This window comes from Curcuma longa, unplaced genomic scaffold, assembly GCF_044706935.1.
Source record: "Curcuma longa cultivar G26 ecotype Majalengka, Jawa Barat unplaced genomic scaffold, ITB_CL_G26_1.1 contig_26632, whole genome shotgun sequence".
Classification (NCBI taxonomy): Eukaryota; Viridiplantae; Streptophyta; class Magnoliopsida; order Zingiberales; family Zingiberaceae; genus Curcuma; species Curcuma longa.
In genome coordinates, this window is record NW_027433172.1 from 1 (window position 1) to 7,002 (window position 7,002).

The window sequence follows — 7,002 nt, forward strand, 5'->3', positions numbered from 1 at the left end:
ATTGCGGGTATTACAGAGAGCCCTTGAAGCATTATTCTACAATCCAGCAATGATCGTCTGCGCGTGAAGCTTCAACCAAGAGCATCGTCGTAATGCCTAAGAGCTACACAAAAATTCGCAATCATCACTCTATCAGTATATTTACTTTGTGCTTAATTTTATTAGGTCCGTATATTTATTACCGGTCTTATACTTTTATAAATTAGTAACTCCCTTTCGTAAAAGAGGAGTTATATAGTTGATTGTCTATCAGAAATGATCCTTTGATCGTGGGCCTTGGAGTAGTAGTCTGTGGTTATTAATCAAGTAAATCCCTGTGTTTGTTTTCCTTTTCCACTGCACTCTCGTTTTCTATTTACACAAGAATTTATGACTTTTATACGAATTGTGAAAATGCAACATACACGATATTCACCCCCCCCCCCCCCCTCTAGCACTCTCAATGATCCTACATTGGTAAGTGAAGCTGGGTAGAAAGTTCTAACGGGAGGTTAGGCAAAGGAAAGTCTAAGAAGGTCAAGAGTAATCGGATGTTTGACAGGTGGAAAGTCTACCTATGGAAGTGACTAGTCCTAATTGAAGGTTAGGCAAAGAAAAATCTAAATAGGTCAAAGATGACTGGATGTTTGGCAAGTGGAAAGTCTACTTATGAAAGTGACTAATCCTAACTGAAAGTTAGGCACGGATAAGCCTAGTAGGTTAGACCTACAAGGTAAGGTTTAGGTAAATCTAATAGGTCAGATGGACTATAGGTAGGCTTAGGTTGCTTGTTTGTTTGTATGTTAATCTTATAGGAACCAAGAATTGGAAGCAAGACTGAAGAAGCGTAAGAGGAGCAAATAGAAGTAGTCGAACCAAGCCCGAGGTCAACTTAGGTCAACCCTAAGTTGATTAGATCTGGGTGCCCAGACTCTAGGCACCTGGATGATCTAGGTGCCCCTAGATGGTCCAAGCACTCAGATCAAGAAGAGTCAGCCCTGATAAAGATCGAAGAGATCAAATCAGATTCAGGCGCCCAGATAAGAATCCAAGTGCTCGAAAGAGTCTATAGAAGGGCCTCAACGTGCACTACAAGGGGTAACTCTTCTTCTTCCAAACTTTTATCCTGTATTGATGCTGAAAATGAATAGAGCCAAGCTCGTGCGACCGAGGAAGCTCCAGGGAGGGTGCGTTGTGCTCAGGACTATCGAAAAGGAGACTAGTAGTGGGTGGATGCCTTTCATACAAAGGTCATGGATGTATTAACCCTGGGAAGTTAGGAACCAAGTAAAAAATCCATGAGTCCCCTATCTCAATTTATCTAATTCTACTGCTAGTCTCCATTAGTAAGAAAGAACGAACAACGAGCGTTATTCATCCCCCGTCTAGTGCGTCCATCCTGCAATTGATATCAAAGTAAGCTTGCTCTCGATAGCAATAACCGCTACGGGAGCACAAAGGCAAAGATGGAGGGGGAACGAGATAAAAATTTTAAAGTTCATTTTAAATTAAATATCATTTATTTTAAGTACAGGGAGTGAGGACATTATAAAAATCAGTGTCCTACTCATAAAACTCGGATGACACCACCGGTAGCAAAGGAGTAACCAATGCTAGGAGTTCGGTGATATAAAGAGCACATCTTGTGCAAGTGCTAAAAATGTGAACACTACAAGAATCGATGCTCAGAGAAGACGAAGAAGGAGACAAAATCGAAATTATGGGTTATGATTCCGGTAAGTTTATTATTTTACAAAAATACCCCTAGAATTTTGCATGATAGAGTTATTTTTTCTGCAAATTTAGATAAATTAGAAAATATTAATTTGACTAATTCAAAATATGATAAATTGGATAATTCAAATTTAATTAATAATTTAGAATTAAATAATCAAGATAATCCTAATAATGAGATAAATTCAAAATCCTCCAAGAAAGATTCTAAAATTAATAAGTTAATCACTAAAAATATAAAATTAAATCATAAAAATTATTACAATAAATCTTCAAATTTTAAAAATATCAATTCAAATTTAAATATTAAAAATAAAAATTTAAATAATAAAATTAATCATAATCATGTACTTTTTAATTATGAAATAATGAATAATTTGTAGGAAATCCTATGCGACAAAAAATAATATTTACAGTGGAAATAGGATCTCAACGAGTAATCCATGTCGATTTATCTATCTAATATATATATATATATATATATATATATATATATATATATATATATATATATATACCATCAAAGCATGTCCTTTGCTGATCTCGCTCGTCATCGGTTCACCGGATCTCTTGCATGTTCAAGCATCCATACCTCTATGTGTATCTACACAAACACGATCTCAAGATTTGGAGAAGAATCACCTTTGTGGTGCTAGCCACACATGGAAATTTGAGCAAAATAAGGAGGAAGAAAAGAGGTGTTTGGCCAAGAAGGAGAAGAGAGCTCAAAAATGTCTTATTCTTCTTGAAAAATGCAAGAAAAATCTTTTTATATTTATATCATGAATACGAAGAGTTTTTTCCTCTTTAGCTTTCCCATATTAAAGCAAATTAAAATCCAAATAGAGCACATGTTTCTCATATTAGCTCTTCATCTTCTCTTCATCTAATGAAGAGAAAAACTCTTGGTCTTCCTCAATTATTAATTCATTAAATATTTTAATGAATTAATATTTCATTCAAATTTGGTTGAGTATAATCTAAATGAGTTCATATCCTCACATCTCTTCTATCGATGATCTCTTGAATGAGATGGAAATGTCGTAGTATATGTTTGGAACGCTGATGAGAGTGAGGTTCCTTAGCTTGTGCGATAGTCATATCATTGTCACAATAGAGGTCTATTGGGTCCGTTATGCTAGGAGCCACCCCAAGCTGAGGAATCCGTCGCTCGGCTGTCTTTATAGGCTTCTTACCCGAGGTTTTCGCCGGCAGACCCGGGCATGGGAGGTTTCCATCGGTTGCACCGAGCTCGGGCGCCGCAGGAGAGAAGAAATCGCGACGGGAAGGAGTCGGGCGCGTCGTGGGTCGCACGAAACAGAGGCAGAAATCATGATTTTGAGAGGAAATCACGGATTCCCTTAACTTACGAGTTTCAGATTTTAAATCCAAACCCATTAACTCTTTATCAAATGGCTGTTAAATGGGTTTTAATTGGGCTTTCAAACTAGCCAAATTGGCTTAAATAGGGCTGATTGAAATTGGCTTTAGGGGAATACTTTAATTAAGTTTTTAATTAACCTAAATTAAAAACTCAGTCCCTAACTAATCAAGCCCTAATGAATCATTAACCCCCTAATCCTTAACAATTAGGGATACATTATTTACAATTAACCCCTAAAATTTTTTCGTATCTTACATTCTCCCCCACTAATAAAAATTTGGTCCCCAAATTTCCTATTTATGCTTCGATGACCGATCTCTCATCCCATTGTGCCTCACCTCTAGTTATAGCATCAAGGTGTTTGAACTCCGCACTGGAGGGCTAGGTATCCAAAAGGGATACGGTCTGCCTCCGTTTTGGATGAAACTAATTCTGAGGTCCTGACGTCAACTGATTAATATACTGATGTACCGAGGCAATAATAAAATTAAATATCCTACGCTAACATTACTACTATAAATTTCTAAGAAATGACTAAAATGTACTAATTAGTTTTGCTTACAATGCTTGGAGAGCTCATACCGCTGTCTGCCCCATCTCACAATCTAGATCGAGTAAACCAACATACGACGAGAAATCAAAAGAAACGATGATAAATCCAACAAAAAATTAAAATGGACTCCGAAACCATGCTCTGATACCATAAAATTGGTATCAGATACGCTTTACATGTAAAATCCCAACGAACCGAACGACTCTGATACCATAAAATTATCACGCCTCGAGAGACGATCGTCCGAAAAATTCGGCAGCATCTCCCTTGTAACAATTCAACTTTCTTAAGTACATATCAACATATAGGCCTACACGGTCATCTACAATCCAACATATGTAAATACAAGGCTAAACTACATAACTAGGGGCCCACACGGCCACAACAGCATACACAAATAAGTATCAACTACGAACACTATTACAACAACGAAAAATTGACTATGATTATACAAAAAAAAACTCAACGTATACCAAAATCTACAACAACGCATCGGAAACACAATAATAACATCCACGATAAAATCCATATAACGGATACCACTCAAAATCCAAATCTATATACGGTAAAACCACACAATCGAAGTCTTCCTCCAGCTGTGAGATGGGGGCAGTCCGGCAGAGCTCCAAATTTCAAGTAACTTCCCTATCTACTATCTGAGGAGATAGAAAACCCCAGAGTCTGGGTGGTGAGTATAAAAATACTTAGTGGATACTAGAATAAAAGTGCACAATATAACAAGGTATCAAAGGAATATAAGCATGGATATCAAAAATATACAGTCTCAACAAATGATACATTTGAAAAAGGTTAACATACAACGAATAAGTAACAGTTAACAGGAATTATGCAAATGTAAATAATGCATGTAATGTCACACCGTGCAATAACCATATATCAAACAAGTGCAACAACCAAGTGCAACAACCATAAATGCAGTAACTACCAACAACTACATGTGCACATGCAACATACGGCAATATGCATGGTCACTATCGGCTCGCCACCCCCATACACCCGCACAATGAACTGGAGCGCACGACAGGACAACTGCACACACTCCAACAACAAACCACTACACGTGAGTGGGGAGCAGGAAAAATGTCACTGCCTGCACTCAACACCCCCAGACACCCACACAATGAACTGTGGCGTATGACAGGAATCACCCGTTCCAACAACAGACCAACTACATGCGAGGGGGAGGGGCAGTATCCCAGGAGAGCTATCTAGCTAGTCCTGGTCGCACCCGCATAGTGCTATAATGCTCTCACTGTGCCACTATCAATAATGGTCTAGTGAGAGCCAACAACAACAACATGTTATGATGCATGCTTAGTTCAACAGATAACTACTACAACATCAAGATATATGTAACATCAATCATGATAAGCCAACATAGATAAACAACAATTAAGGAGACTGTATTGATGATAAACAGATTATATCAAGGTCAACGGTAAGTGTTAAGCAACAAATTAAGCCACAAATATAATAAGAATAACAATAGGATAACTACGAAAAGAAGACTTGTATTTATCAAGCACAGGAGTACCCACCTGGTATAATGCACGTCAAAATCAGAACCTCTCCATATAACAAGATCTATAAATCAAGATCCTGCAATTTACACAAAATGCAACACCCTCTAAATACAATATTATATTAACGAAGTAAATCCCAACCAAATCTAGACTAACTCAACCAAGTCGAACTAAACTCCAGTTAACCTTAACCAAATCAAATACTAACTTATTTCTGCATTCTCAAAGGCATCTTTTTCTTCGAAGAGAATTCACAGCATGTCAACCTCCACTAATGTTCTTTGCTTTAAATTCAATTAAATGGTTAAGCCACATACTCCACCACTCGTGTGGACCCATATCAAATTTCTTTTTCATTCTTGAAAACTGCATAGTTATTAATTGTGTTTATCTTACTCTTCCATCATTATGACTTGACCTAAGCACTTTACCATTTCATGAATCCCAATTCAGATGTAAATGAAGAAAAAGGAAGTTTCAGTCTCTAACAAACACAAATGTGCTTCATTCATTTCAATTGCCAAGCAAACAAGATGAATGGAAATAAGATAAACAGTTCCCTTTTTTTCCTGCTTCTTCATGTGTTCCACGTTCCAAGTTTCAAGTAGGCATATTCTTAATTGCGTATAAGACTAAATGATCAGAAGACTTCATAAGACTTAAATGTTTTTATATTCTTTATTTATTTCTATTTGGTCACACAGAATGATATCCCTACAATTATGATCATGAACTTAATGACTTAACTAAACCTCTCTTGTGTATGATGACAAGTTATCTACTAGGATAAACTTGCTGTCATTGGTTAGTTTAACTACAAAATGTTTTTGGATTTACAAACAGAATTATATATATATATATATTTGCAGTATTGTTGAATTGCCAATCTGTTCGTGTTCTCCTTTGTCACAAAGATCCGAATCATTAACTTTGTTATTCTATATCGAGAGAGAATCAAAATCAAGAAGTTTAGCTAAATTCCTCGAAGTGATTAAAGTGACAGGTAGTATAGGCATGAAGCCCTAGACACAGAGCTATGGATCGGTCAAAAAGCTACTGAATTTTGCTAAAATGTAGTATTGCCTAAATTCCATACCTCCTTTGCCTGCTTCCAACTCCATCCTCGTCGGCATCGACCTCACTATCCTCAAGCTCGAGGTAGCAGTTGTAGTCGTCGGTCAGCTTCCGTCGGCGACGGCTCTGCTTCTGGAAGAACGGCGACGAAGCGGCAGGGTAGCGGCGGTAAGGCAGCTGCGGCAGGGTAGCAGCGGTAGGGTAGCTGCGGCAAGGCATAGGGAGCTTCTGTTCTAGGGTTTGGGAGGTGGAAGAGAGGGGGCAGCGCACGGTGTTGATGGTCGAACCCGCGCAGGGGGACGTGATTGTGAGGGGAAAGGAGGTGCAGCACCGCTGAGGAATCCGTTGCTCCGTTGTCTTTATAGGCTTCCAACCTGAGGTTTTTACCGGCAGACGCGGGCGCGGGAGGTTTCCATCGGTTGCGCCGAGCTCGGGCGCCGCGGGAGAGAAGAAATCGCGACGGGAAGGAGTTGGGCGCATTGCAGGTCGCGCGGAACAGAGGCAGAAATCCCTTAACCTTAACGGGTTTCAGGTTTTAAATCCAAACCCATTAACCCTTTATCAAATGGCTGTTAAATGGGTCTTAATTGGGCTTTAAAACTAGCCAAATTGGCTTAAATAGGGCTGATTGAAATTGGCTTTAGGGGAATACTTTAATTAAGTTTTTAATTAACCTAAATTAAAAACTCAGTCCCTAACTAATCAAGCCCTAATGAATCATTAACTCCATAATC

The 7,002-nt window shown here is 38.3% G+C and overlaps 1 long non-coding RNA gene across 1 annotated transcript; it reads right to left on the reverse strand.

The window, feature by feature from the left end:
• Window positions 1-3,985: 3,985 nt before the first annotated feature.
• LOC141818919 (uncharacterized) lies at window positions 3,986-6,732 on the reverse strand. The gene is made up of 3 exons (XR_012601015.1): window positions 6,291-6,732; window positions 5,210-5,270; window positions 3,986-4,306 (listed from the first exon to the last, which is right to left on the reverse strand). It is a non-coding gene; the product is annotated as an uncharacterized LOC141818919 (long non-coding RNA).
• Window positions 6,733-7,002: the final 270 nt, after the last annotated feature.